The sequence below is a fragment of the Rhinoderma darwinii genome, chromosome 5 (assembly GCF_050947455.1).
Source record: "Rhinoderma darwinii isolate aRhiDar2 chromosome 5, aRhiDar2.hap1, whole genome shotgun sequence".
Classification (NCBI taxonomy): Eukaryota; Metazoa; Chordata; class Amphibia; order Anura; family Rhinodermatidae; genus Rhinoderma; species Rhinoderma darwinii.
Window position 1 is genome coordinate 87,097,505 of NC_134691.1, and position 14,041 is coordinate 87,111,545.

At 42.3% G+C, this 14,041-nt stretch overlaps 1 pseudogene; it reads right to left on the reverse strand.

Moving 5' to 3' along the window:
* Nucleotides 1-490: 490 nt before the first annotated feature.
* LOC142652469 (cytoplasmic polyadenylation element-binding protein 4-like) overlaps nucleotides 491-14,041 on the reverse strand; it is a 112,485-nt pseudogene continuing 98,934 nt past the window's right edge.

The window sequence follows — 14,041 nt, forward strand, 5'->3', positions numbered from 1 at the left end:
TGTCCTCAGAAGCTCAGAGATGACAAAGGAACAAATACACAATATTTTTTAAAAAAAATGGTAAATTTGAAGGCAAACAGATATCCATCTAAATTGTAGTAATTGTAGTAAATCATCAGATAACAGCAGTCAATATTTAATAAGTTTCTTTAACTTACAGAGATATTGGCATTAATTTGTTTTGCAAAAATGACAGCAGAAAGTGCACCCATATTTTTTGTCACCTTTGAATTTTTTATTTTTTTTAAATGTTCTTTGTGATTGCGTGAACATGCTGACAAAATGACAGCCGGTTATCAGTTTCTAATAAACTAATTCACAGGTGACAATAAATATGGCTGCACTTTCTTCTATCACTTTTGCAAAACAAATAACATTTACAATATCATGCCGCCATTGTGCCTCCCATACACCGTATAATGCCTTCATTGTGCCACCCCACACATATTATCATTCCACCATAGTGTCCCCTAAAAATAATAACAAATACTCATCTAGCGCCATTCCCACAACGACTGGAGGATATCTCTCTGCAGGTATCCTCTGGTCTGTGCTGTGTGAGGCTTGGGGCAGGCGGGTGCAATGAGGTCACTGCATTGCGCCTGTCTGTGTCAAGTCGCTCACGGCAGGTGTCAAAGTGTGAATGTTGAATCAGGTAGCTGACGACTCCCTGCTCCACCATTGCATACAATTCCAATGTTTCTGCGCCCTGAGGATGCAAATACAGTTAAAACAATGACATGCCGCCAGCCTCCCGAGACAGCAGGACAATGCCCGAAATCTGGGACTGTCTAGCTGGATCCGGGACTGTTGGTAGGCATGCAAATAAATGTAAATATTTCTGTAAGTAGAATTAACTTCTAAAACTTTGACTGCTGCTCTATCTTCAGATCTACTAATATTTTCCAATTTGATTGATTTACACTTAGGTCCACAATTATTTGGACAGTGACACAATCTTCATGATTTGGGCTCTGCATGCCACCACATTGGATTTGAAATGAAACAACTGAGATGCAATTGAAGTGTAGACTTTCAGGTTTAATTCAAGTGGTTGAACAAAAATATCCTGTGATACGTTTAGGAATTGCAACCATTTTTCTACACAACCTCCTCATTACAGGGGCTCAAAAGTAATTGGACAAATTAAAATTACCATAAATAAAATGTTTTTTTTTAATACTTTGTAGACAATCCTTTGCAGTCAATGACTGCCTGAAGTCTGGAACCCATGGACATCACCAAACGCTGGGTTTCCTCTTTGTGATGCTTTGCCAAGCCTTTACTGCAGCTGTCTTCAGTTGTTGCTTGTTTGTGGGTCTTTCTGCCTTAAAGAGGCTCTGTCACCAGATTTTGCAACCCCTATCTGCTATTGCAGCAGATCGGCGCTGCAATGTAGATTACAGTAACGTTTTTATTTTTAAAAAACGAGCATTTTTGGCCAAGTTATGAACATTTTTGTAGTTATGCAAATGAGGCTTGCAAAAGTCCAAGTGGGTGTGTTTAAAAGTAAAAGTCCAAGTGGGCGTGTATTATGTGCGTACATCGGGGCGTTTTTAATACTTTTACTAGCTGGGCGCTCTGATGAGAAGTATCATCCACTTCTCTTCAGAACGCCCAGCTTCTGGCAGTGCAGACACAGCCGTGTTCTCGAGAGATCACACTGTGTCGTCACTCACAGGTCCTGCATCGTGTCAGACGAGCGAGGACACCGGCACCAGAGGCTTCAGTTGATTCTGCAGCAGCATCAGCGTTTGCAGGTAAGTAGCTACATCGACTTACCTGCTAACGCCGATGCTGCTGCAGAATCAACTGAAGCCTCTGGTGCCGGTGTCCTCGCTCGTCTGACACGATGCAGGACCTGTGAGTGACGTCACAGCGTGATCTCTCGAGAACATGGCTGTGTCTGCACTGCCAGAAGCTGGGCGTTCTGAAGAGAAGTGGATGATACTTCTCATCAGAGCGCCCAGCTAGTAAAAGTATTAAAAACGCCCCGATGTACGCACATAATACACGCCCACTTGGACTTTTACTTTTAAACACACCCACTTGGACTTTTGCAAGCCTCATTTGCATAACTACAAAAATGGTCATAACTTGGCCAAAAATGCTCGTTTTTTAAAAATAAAAACGTTACTGTAATCTACATTGCAGCGCCTATCTGCTGCAATAGCAGATAGGGGTTGCAAAATCTGGTGACAGAGCCGCTTTAAGTTTTGTCTTAAGCAAGTGAAATGTATGCTCGATCGGGTTGAGATTCGGTGATTGACTTGGTCATTGCAGAACAATCTACTTCTTTGCCTTAAAAACTTCCCGGGTTGCGTTCGCAGTATGTTTTGGGTCGTTGTCCATCTGTAATGTGAAGCGACGTTCAATCAACCTTGCTTCATTTAGTTGAGTCTGAGCAGAAAGTATATTTCTGATCACTTCAGAATTCATCCGGCTGCTTCTGTCTTCAGTCACACCATCAATAAACACTAGTGATCCAGTGCCTTTGGCAGCCATGCATGCCCATGCCATCACACTGCCCCCACCATGTTTTACAGAGGATGTGGTGTGCTTTGGATCATGAGCGGTTCCAAGCCTTCTCCGTACATTCATCCCATCATTCTAGTACAGGTTGATCTTAGTTTTATCTGTCCAAAGAATACTGTTCCAGAACTGAGCTGGCTTCTTTAGATGTTGTTTGGCAATGTCTAATCTGACCTTTCTATTTTTGAGGCTGATTAATGGTTTGCACCTTGCGGTGAACTCTCTGTATTTGCTCTCATGAAGTCTTCTCATTATGGTAGACGTAGATACTGTTACATCTACTTCCAGGAGAGTGTTCTTCACTTGGGTAGATGTTGTGAAAGGGTTTTTCTTCACCATGGAAAGGATTCTGCGATCATCCACCACTGTTGTCTTCTGTGGACGTCCAGGCTTTTTGGAGTTCATGAGATCACCAGTGTGCTCTTTTTTTTCAAGAATGTACCAAACTTTTGATTTGGCCACTCCTAGCATTTGCGCTATCTTTTTGATGGATTACTTCATTTTTATCAGCCTACGATGGTCTGTTTCACTTGCATTGAGAGCTCCTTTGACCTCATGTTGTGGGTTCACAGCAACAGCTTCCAAATGCAAATGCAACACCAGGAATCAACTCCAGACATTTTACCTGCTTAATTGATGATGGATTAACAAGGGAATAGCCCATGCAGCCCATTAAATAGCTTTTGAGATAATTGTCTAATTACCTTTGGTTTCTTGAAAAAAAGGCAGCTACATATTAAAGAGCTGTAATTCCTAAACCCTTCACCAAATTAGGATGTGAATACCCTCAAGTTAAAGCTGAGAGTCTGCACTTTAAGCCCATATTCATTATATAACTGTATATTGAATATGTTTTTGGAAACAGCAAAAATGCCAAAACTTGTGTCACTGTCCAAATTATTCTGGACCTAACCGTAAGTGAAAATCCTCTTAGAATGTGCCTTAAAAATTGCCATTTATTAAACTTGTATCGTTCTCCAGTTAACTTGTCAGTTTGACATTCAAGGTAGTCTGTTGGCTGCTACTGCTATCTGTCAGTGGCGTGAGAATGGGCCTCCTGCATAAAACTAGTGGAGACTTGAAGTGTTAAGGCAATTTTACACTGGGCAATTATCGGGCAGACAAGCGTTCATGTAAACAGGGCAATGATCAGCAGATGAACGAGAAACACTTGATCATCTGCTGATCGTATCGTTCTAAAAATGTAACATTTTATCATTGTCGGCAGCACATCTCCCCGTGTAAACAGGGAGACGCGGTGCCGACATGATAATAATTGAAGGGGATGAGCGATCGGAGTAACGACCGCTAGTCCCCATCCATAGCTCCGTGTGGCAGGAGCAAACGAGTGCCGATCTCGTTGATCGGCCAGTGTAAAAGGCCCTTTAGTGTAACCAATTCGATTGCTGCTTTTACTATTACGACTCTGTTAAAAGTGCTTCCTGCAGATCGCCATGACACTCTGCTGTAACATCCGGGATAGGAGAATGCGGCATCTAAGTAGTTTGTAGCCTGTCAGCCCCTGATGGTTGCTAAAGAAACAGAAGCTTACCAATAGCAGGCAGCTAAACATGGCAGGCAGCTGCCATCTGACAGGCACTCAGGCAGGGCCTAATAATCTGCCTTTCAGTGTAAAACTGACAGTTAAAAAACATTGCACTACAAAAGTTGTGCAATGTGTTATAACAGTGATCAGACAGTTAGTCTTTCAAATTCCATAGTTTAACCGGTTAAGGACTAGGCTGTTTTACAGCTAAATGACCAGAGCAAATTTCACAATTTTGCTATGCGCTTCTTTAGATGACTATAACTCTGCAGGTGAATAAAGTTCATCTTTGAATTTTACACTCTTTTTATAGGACAGATGGGGCTTTGTTTTAGTGGCATTTGTCAGTATATATCATTTTTATTTTTTTCTCTAAAGTGGGCAAAATTGGAAAAAAATGCAAGAATTTAGCAATTGCGTCAGTTTATGCTAGCATTTTTCACACACGGTATGGACCACGGACAAAATTAATCTCCTTTCACATTCTTCCACTTCTCCCGTGCATGGGGATACCAAATATGTGTGCCTTATTCACTGTGCGGGCATGTGCCAGGGCTTGGCATAAAAGGAGGCTTTTTGGCCTTTTCGGTCCAGGAATTCTGCATTTGATTTTATAGCAGCATACTGTTTTCTGGGGGCGTAATGCTGCTGAAACATTAGAAACACCCCATAAATGACTTCATTCACACAAGTAGACCCCACAAGGTTTCCTTCAAGGGGTTTATCATATTTTTAGCAAGTCCAGTTTTCTTCTGAAAGTTCCTTGAATAAGATGGAACAAAATAAAATCAGCACTTTTTTAGCAAATGCGTCAGTTTAGGCTAGTATTTTTCACACCCACGGTATAGACCACGGACAAAATTCATCTCCTTTCACATTCTTCCACTTCTCCCGTGCATGGGGATACCAAATATGTGTGCCTTATTCACTGTGCGGGCATGTGCCAGGGCTTGGCATAAAAGGAGGCTTTTTGGCCTTTTCGGTCCAGGAATTTTGCATTTGATTTTATAGCCGCATACTGTTTTCTGGGGGGCCTAATGCTGCTGAAACATTAGAATCACCCCATAAATTACTTCATTCACACAAGTAGACCCCACAAGGTTTCCTTCAAGGGGTTTATCATATTTTTAGCAAGTCCAGTTTTCTTCTGAAAGTTTCCTGAATAAGATGTCACAAAAAAAAATCAGCTATTTTTTAGCAAATGCGTCAGTTTAGGCTAGTATTTTTCACACACGGTATAGACCACGGACAAAATTCATCTCCTTTCACATTCTTCCACTTCTCCCGTGCATGGGGATACCAAATATGTGTGCCTTATTTATCACATAGAGATGTAGGAGGGCGGACGATAGAAGAAGCTTATTTCACAAATCGCTTTTTTTCAAAGCTGGTTTTACAAAACTCAACAGAGTTTCTATAACACTTCCAAAATATCTGCTCTTGAAGCAGAAATCTCAAAATATTCATCTAGGGGTATAATGGGAATTTATTTTTTTGGTTTCTCTAAAATAAGAAATTGCAGGTTTATGCAAATGGAGCTCTCCAGCAGATGAACTTTAGAGAATATGCAAACATGACATCCACCCCCCACCCATTCCCTCCCTCACCCTTGGAGTAAAATCAGGGGAAAAATAAAAACGTAATGTAGGGCAAATATATTTTCAACGAATTAACTAAAATCTAATAATTCAGAACAGTGTGGTATTTTTTAAAACATGGCTCAATGCACAGGCCTGGTTGTGAGGGACATGAGGGACAGAAATATCGGGAATCTTTGCGGTGCCCGTCTTTTCTGCAGACGCGGTACTTTTTCTGGGGGTTGCTTCTGGTTGCTGTTGGGGGAATCCGACTGATGAAGTGTCTTTCAGTCAGTCGCGTGACATCCTCAGACTGGGGGCATTCTCTGGTGTCCTGAACATCAAATATGAGGCCTTCAATAATTTTTTCCTGGAAATCCAGGTATGTGTCTCTGCCTCTGTTTTTTTTGTAGAGCACAAATGAGTTGTGGATGGCCACCTGTAACAAATAAATGGCCACTTTTTTGTACCAGGTTTTAGTTTTGCGTTTTACTAAATAGGGCTGTAAAACCTGGTCGCTTAAATCCACCCCCCCATGTATTTGTTATATTCGGACACGCTCACTGGTTTGTGCTTGTCCGATGTTGCCCCCCCTTTCCCTCACTGCCACTGTTCCTGCAGTATGAATCGTGCTTAGCACATACACATCTTTGCGATCCCTGAACTTGACCGCCAGCAATTCTTCAGATGCATAAGCACAGGAGTCCCCCTTTATCATGCGCTTCCCCACTAATTGCTGTGGAAAACCAATTCTGTTTTTGCGCATGGTACCACATGCCCCAGTCCTTGCAGCATGCAAATGCCTAAACAGGGGCACACTCGAATAAAAATTATCACAGTACAGGTGGTACCCCTTGTGAAGCAGAGGCTGCATTATCTCCCACACGATCTTACTGCTGGTGGAAAGATCAGGGGGGCATCCAGGAACATTTATTGTCTGCCATGAAAGTTGAGGAGGGATTCGTCCACACTTACATTCTGCTCAGGGGTGTAGAGTTGCAGAAATAAATTATTCAGGGAATTTATTAGCGGTCTTATTTTGAACAACCGATCCCGGTTTGCATCGGTACTTGGGGGGGCCTGTGCGTTGTCATTGAAGTGGAGGAACCTCATTATTGTCTCATAACGAGACCTGGGCATTACTGCAGAATATACTGGGGTGGCTTGGGCGGGTCTTGTTGACCAGTAAGACCTAATGGAGGGCTTTTTGACAATACCCATATTTAGGGTGAGCCCCAAAATTTTTTTGAATTCCTGCAAATTGGTGGGCGTCCAAGCTCTGGCATGGGTGGATGAAGGTTTCTGCCTTATATATTGCGTGGCATATAAATTTGTTTCGTGGACAATCTGATTTAGGATGTCGTCCGTTATAAATAAATGGAAGTAATCCATTTGGACAAAATTTGTATTGTTCACGGTTATGCCAGGACTGGCAGTAAATCCGTGGATTCTAGGCCCAAAAGATGGGGCAGGTGCCCATACAAGAGCCTGGACTGAAGGGACCAGGCTGTCCCGTGCTACAGCGCTACTTGGCCCTGCGCTTTCATGTTCTGCAGTTTCAACTGCATCAGGGACAACGTCCCCTGAAGATGAACCTGAAGTGACGCTGTCATCGTCACTACCTAAAACAGGTTCCATCTCGGACGCCATCTCTGATGCGGTCTCCGACTCAGACCACAGCATGGCGTATGCCTCCTCGGCGCTAAACAACTTCCTCGCCATAACGTAACTAACACTAACACTAACTAAACAAATTTTTATTTTTTATTTTTTTATAAAACACACAAACTAACTGCTATATATATATATACACTAACGCTAACAAAAAAATAAACCGCTATTGCTATATATATTATATATATATATATGTGGATATATATATAATTATATACTCCCTACCTGCCTATTCTAATAGAATAAAAGAAAGAAAGGTAGATATATAGAAAAAAAGATAGATGGATAGATAGATTGTATAGATAGATAGAAATCTATCTATACAGAGAATGTTTTAGAGTGTAACTGTATTTTTTTTCACTGTAATCTTCTGGCAACAATTCTCCCGAGTCTCTTCTTCTCCTCAAACTGAAACAATGTTTGAGGAGAAGAAAAGAGGCAGGAGATTTGCTGCCAGAAAAGTAAAAATAAAACAAATGTGGTCGCTGTGATAGGTTTTCACAGCGACCACATGTTCAGGGACCATCAGATTGGTCCCTGATACTCTGCCCAGTGCCCAGAGCACAGAAATGCATGTGATCGCTGTGATTGGTTGTCACAGCGATCACATGTTCAAGGGCCAAAAGACTGACCCCTGACATTCTGCCCAGTGCCCATGGCTGTTAGCAACAGCCAGGGCATAGAGCTGTGTGCACGCGATCGCGCGTGCACAGTCTCTGAAGTGCCGCCGTAAATAGTCTATACGGCGGACTTCAGAGACCCTGACCGCTGGCCGTATAAATACGGCCAGCGGTTAGGGAACCTGTTAAAAAACAAAGATCGCCTTTTTTCCCATAAGTCTTTTATCATTAGAAAAAAACAAACCAAAAAACTTTACATAATTGGTATCGCTGCGTCTGTAACAATACAAACTCTCAAATGATGTTATTTATCCTGCACAGTTATAAAATAATGAAATTAAAAACAGACAATGCCAGAATTGCTGTTTTTTGTTCCCAAAAAAAAATGGAATAAAAAGTTAACAAAAAGTCGCATGTACCCTAAAATGATACCAATAAAAACTGCTTGCAAAAATCAAGCTCCCACACAGCTTTCTCGATGTAAAAATAGAAAAGTTAGGGCTTGTCCACACGTAAAGGAATTCCTGCAGATAATTTCTACAGCGATTCCGCAGAAAGCAGCAGAAATTCTGCTGCAGAAAAACCACACCATTTCCAGCGGTTTTTACTGCAAAAAGTTATGCGGATTTTGCTGTTTTTTTCTCAGTGTTGGGAGATGGTGACATCACCTCTGAAAAACGCAGGAATTCAGTCCACTTTCCGCTGCAGGAATTGACATGCTGTGGTACGAAAAATAATTATTTCGTGTTTTATGGGCCGTCAGCAGCCGGCCTTACACAGCTCCTTTGACAGAAAAATAAAAAAGTTACGCATCTCAGAATATGACAACACAAGAATACTTGTAGGGTCAAAATGCTAACTATACCCCTAGATGAATGCCTTGAGGGGTATAGTTTCCCAAATGGAATCACTTCTCAAGGATTTTCACAGTACTGGTAACTCAGGTTCTCTGCAAATGTGACATAGCACCCAGAAACCAATCCAGCAAAATCTGCGCTCCAAAAGGAAAATTCCCTTCTGAGCTCTGTCATGTGTCCAAACAGCAGTTTATGACCACATACTGTATAAGGTATTTCCGCATTCTGGAGAAATTTTCTGTAGCAGATTATGAAGTGTTTTTTCTCCTTTTACCTTTTGTGAAAATGTAAATAATTTAACTAAAACTACATATTAATGGAAAAAATAAAATGTTATATTTTCACAGTCCAATTCTAATAAAATCTATAAAACATATATGGGGTCAAAATGCTCACTACACCCCTAGATAAATTCCTTGAGGGGTGTAGTTTCCAAAATGGGGTCTTTTGGGGCTGTTCCTTATGTTTTGGCAACTCAAGGCCTTTGCAAACCTACAGTATAGTGGTGCCTGGAAAACATCCTAATAAAAAAGCGGCCCCAAAATGCACAAGGTGCTCCTTCCTTTCTGAGGTCTGTGTTGCAGTCAAGTAGCACATTAAGGCCATATATGGGATATTTCTGAAATGAATTAAAATTAAATATCTGCAAATAAATGTGACATTTTTACATTTTACCTCTACTTTGCTTCAACATTTTTGAAAAGCCTAAAGGGTTAAAACACTAAATGCTGTTTTAAATACTTGGAGCTAGAGGGAGCCCCTGTCTAAGAGTGGAATCCCACCAGAGCGGTGTCGACTCTCTGGCTGGAGATTACACTACTAGTGGAAGCCCCTAATGTCCCTATCCATATATGGCCAGGGACGTCAGGGACTCCTCCGGGACCGGAATCCTTGGCCAGAGTGTTGCAGATACTCTGGCCGGGGATTCTGCTCCTGGAGAAGCCCCTGACATCACTATCAGTATATGCATGGACAGTGACGTCAGGGGCTTCTCCAGGAGAGGAATCCATGGCCAGAGCGTTGGCAACACTCTGGGTGGGGATTCCACTTCTAGAGGGAGCCCCAGTTGCGCTATCTACATGGGGGGGGGGGTGTAGCGCTATCTACAGGGGTGTGTGGAGCTATCTACACGGGGTGTGGCACTATCTACAAGGGGGGGTGTTGCATTATCTACAAGGGAGTGTGTATGACACTATCTACAGGGGGTGTGTGTGGCATTATCTACAGAGGGCACTGGCATTATCTACAGAGGACGCTGTGGCATTATCTACAGAGTGCACTGTATATATGGGGGCACAAACTGGTGGCCTAACTTCTATATGAGAGCACAAACTGCCTTTTTATTCCGCTTTACTACCGCTTTTAGTTCCCCCGCAAAGGGGCCCACTAAGTCTGTGTGGACCAAGGGCCCACATAAACCTAGAGCCGGCCCTGATCTACAACATTTCTGTACTCAGAGAGTTATCACTGTGTTATCTGTCGGGTTACATAGGACTGCAGGTAACACTATAACATTATCTGTACTAAGAGAATAATCACTCTGTGTTATCTGTGGTGTTACATAGGACTGCAGGTAAAGGTCCTCTTACATGGCCCGTCCTGGGCCGTGTAAATGACCCACGATCAGAGAGACAGCACGTTGATCGGTGCTCGTTTGCTCCTTTCACAAGGAGATAGTATGGGGACGAGCGCTTGTTACTCTGATCGCTCATCCCTATACATTTGTATCATGTCATCAGCACGTCTCCCTGTTTACACATGTGCTGCCAACAGAGGCGTAGCTAGGTTCTCTCAGTTTGGTGCCCCCCCAACCTCTTTCCCGACATCTCCGTGCCCCTCGCCATGTTTGTTTTCTCTTCCAATCAATGACGTGTCATTTCTTTTCCACATTTCTTTTCATGTAACTCGAGCATAAAAACATTTGTACATTTTACAAGCAATATAGTTCTATACACAACACCAGAACCAAGCTCAGTACATATATACAGCCCCAGAACCAAGCTCAGTACATATATACAGCTCTAGAACCAAGCTCAGTACATATATACAGCTCCAGAACCAAGCTCAGTACATAAATACAACACCAGCACAAATACAGCTCAATTTAGTGCAACCCCTGCCGTATAGGTATGTATGGCGTAAAACTACAGCTCCCAGCATGGCTTGAACAATGGTGAGGATATGCTGGGAGATGCTGTTTCACAAAAAAGAGTGCTGATTAGAGGCAGAATCAACATTTACATTAGGTGACTCACCGGTGATGTCTCAGATTCTAGTTCTTTTTCTCCATCCGGTCCAGACCTCTATGATGACTTCTCCCGGTCACAGACCATTTCTGCATTTTGCCGCTCAGATGTTCTCAGCTTCTCCCTTTTTCAACATTTCTACACCTATAAATAAAGACAAAAAAGTTCTCATTATACCACACACTATGCCCCTAAATATAATAGCACCATACACTGCACCTCTAATTATAATAGCACCATACACCATGTCCCACACACACACCATGCCCCCTGTAGATAGTGCCCCCCATAGAGCCCCCTGTAGATAGTGCCCCCATAGATAGTGCCCCCATATAGCCCACCCATGTATATAGTGTTCCACAAATAGCTCACCCTATAGTGCCCCACAGATAGCCCACCCCTGTATATATCCACCTGTAGATATAGCCCACCCCTGTATATAGCCCCCCTTAGATATAGTTCATCCCTGTATATTGTGCTCCACATATAGTCCACCCCTGTATATAGTGCTCCACATATAGTCCACCCCTGTATATAGTGCTCAACATATAGTCCACCCCAGTATATAGTGCTCCACAGATAGCCCACCCCTGTATATAGCCCCCTGTAGATATAGCCCACCCCTGTATATAGTGCTCCACAGATAGCACACCCCTGTATATAGCCCCCCATAGATATAGCCCACCCCTGTATATAGTGCTCCATAGATAGCCCACCCCTCTATATAGCCCACTGTAGATATAGCCCACCCCTGTATATTGTGCTCCACAGATAGCTCACCCCTGTATATAGCCCCCTTGTAGATATAGCCCACCCCTGTATATAGCCCCCCTGTAGATTTAGCCCACCCCTGTATATAGTGCCCCATAGATAGCCCACCCCTGTATATAGCCCCCCTGTAGATATAGCCCACACCTGTATATGGTGCTCCATAGATTGCCCACCCCAGTATATAGCCCCCTGTAGATAGAGCCCCCCGTAGATAAAGCCCCCCTGTAGATAAAGCCCCCTGTAGATAAAGCCTCCCCCGTAGATAAAGCCCACTTGTAGATAAAGCCCCCCTTGTAGAGAATGCCACATACTTTTTATTACAATAAAATAAACTATTTAAACTCACCTTAATCCCGTTCCCATGCCGGCCGGCAGCAATGGAGACCTGCTCTCTTCTGCGCAGGTCTCCTGGGGTTGAACGAAGCGTCTATGAAAGGCGCTGATTGGCTGGGTAGGATGACTTTCCCTGTCAGTCAGTGACTTTCATCGATCGAAGCGCAATGTCGCTTCACTGGTACAAAAGAACTGAATAGCCGGGCACGGAACGTACCCGGCTATTCATTGCTTCTAATTGTACCTGTGTCCTATAGACACAGGTACAATTATAGTGCAGGTGGAGGTGGCGCTGGCGCTCCCCTCTAAGTTGCGCTCGGGGCACATGCCCCGCCTGCCCCCCCTAGCTACGCCCCTGGCTGCCAACAACGATAATATTTTACACTTTTAAAACAATACGATCAGGAAATGAACGACCGTTTGCTAGTTCATCTGCCGATCGCTGCCCTGTTTCTTTGAATGCTCATTTGCCCAATAATTGAGCAGTGTAAAAGGGCCTTAACACTACTACGTTATCTATACTCAGGGAGTTATCACTGTGTTATCTGTGGTGTTATATAGGACTGCTGGTAATAACTGCTACATCATCTGTACTCAGAGAGTTGTCACTGTGTTATCTGTGATATTACATAGGACTCCATGTAACATCTACTACATTATCTGTATTCAGAGAGTTATAACTGTGTGTTATCTGTGGTGTTACATAGGACTGCAGGTAACATCTACTACATTATTTGTACTGAGTTATCACTGTGTGTTATCTGTGGTGTTACATAGGACTGCAGGTAACATCTACTACATTATCTATACTGTGTATATATCTGCCTGTGTGGGTATAAATGGGTCTGTACAGGACCACACCGTCCTAGTGGGTCCTGGTTTTTTAACCGTTTCACATTCGGTAATTTACATGTGGTTGACTACCCTCTTTTTATCTTTTCATATTTAGGAAAGGCAACATATAAGTTATAAAAGAGTCAATGAGTGGACTTAATTGAAAGAATACAAGAAGAAATTGGACATCCTGTGCATATATGTGTTTCACTTTTTAATCTCGTTAGTGTATATATATATAGGACGATATTTATATGTATTTATTATACCTTTACATTATTTTAGTTTTTTTTTTCTATTTTTATTGTCACTCACTATTATATTTGTGTTGTCACATCTATTTACCTCTTTGATTGACATATATTCTGTACAGACCTGTTTTTTAATTAACAATTTTGTACTTGATTAATTATAAATTTTTTAGCAACACCAATGAATGTTTAGTTATATGCACATTCATATATATATTCATCATTCACTGCTTTTAATTTATTTACCAACATGTTTTTATATCTCACACCGTCCTTCTCCTCGGCACCTTTCCCTTTCTTTCGGTGGTCAGGTGACCACACTTTTTTTCTTGTGTTGTTTTGTTTAGGTATTCACATATAAACATTGGTCCCCTAATTTATTAATTTTTCTTATTCTACATACGGACCGTCTTCTTTTCTTTTTCCCCTCCTTTCTCAATTGTCCCCTTATCATATTTATTATTCATCTTTCATATGTCAATTTTTAATATGCACTATTTGTTTTTATTAAATAAATCTTGTTACACCCTCTCTGAGTATAGCATTAATAAACTCTTGCACATGTTTATAGTCTCCGTCCAATAAAACCTTTTTGTATATAGATCACACTGTCTAATACATATGTGCTTATCAATATCGATGCATGTCCACTCCGTTTTCTATACTTGTCTGTATATCAGACACTTGCCTCCTCTCCATTGTGTTGCACTTACGGGCATCGGACTCTGCGGTGGGTGGGAGCGCTGATGGGGGGGGGAGTGGTCGACGTACCTTCCGTCCGCTGTCTATGGTCGGGGTAG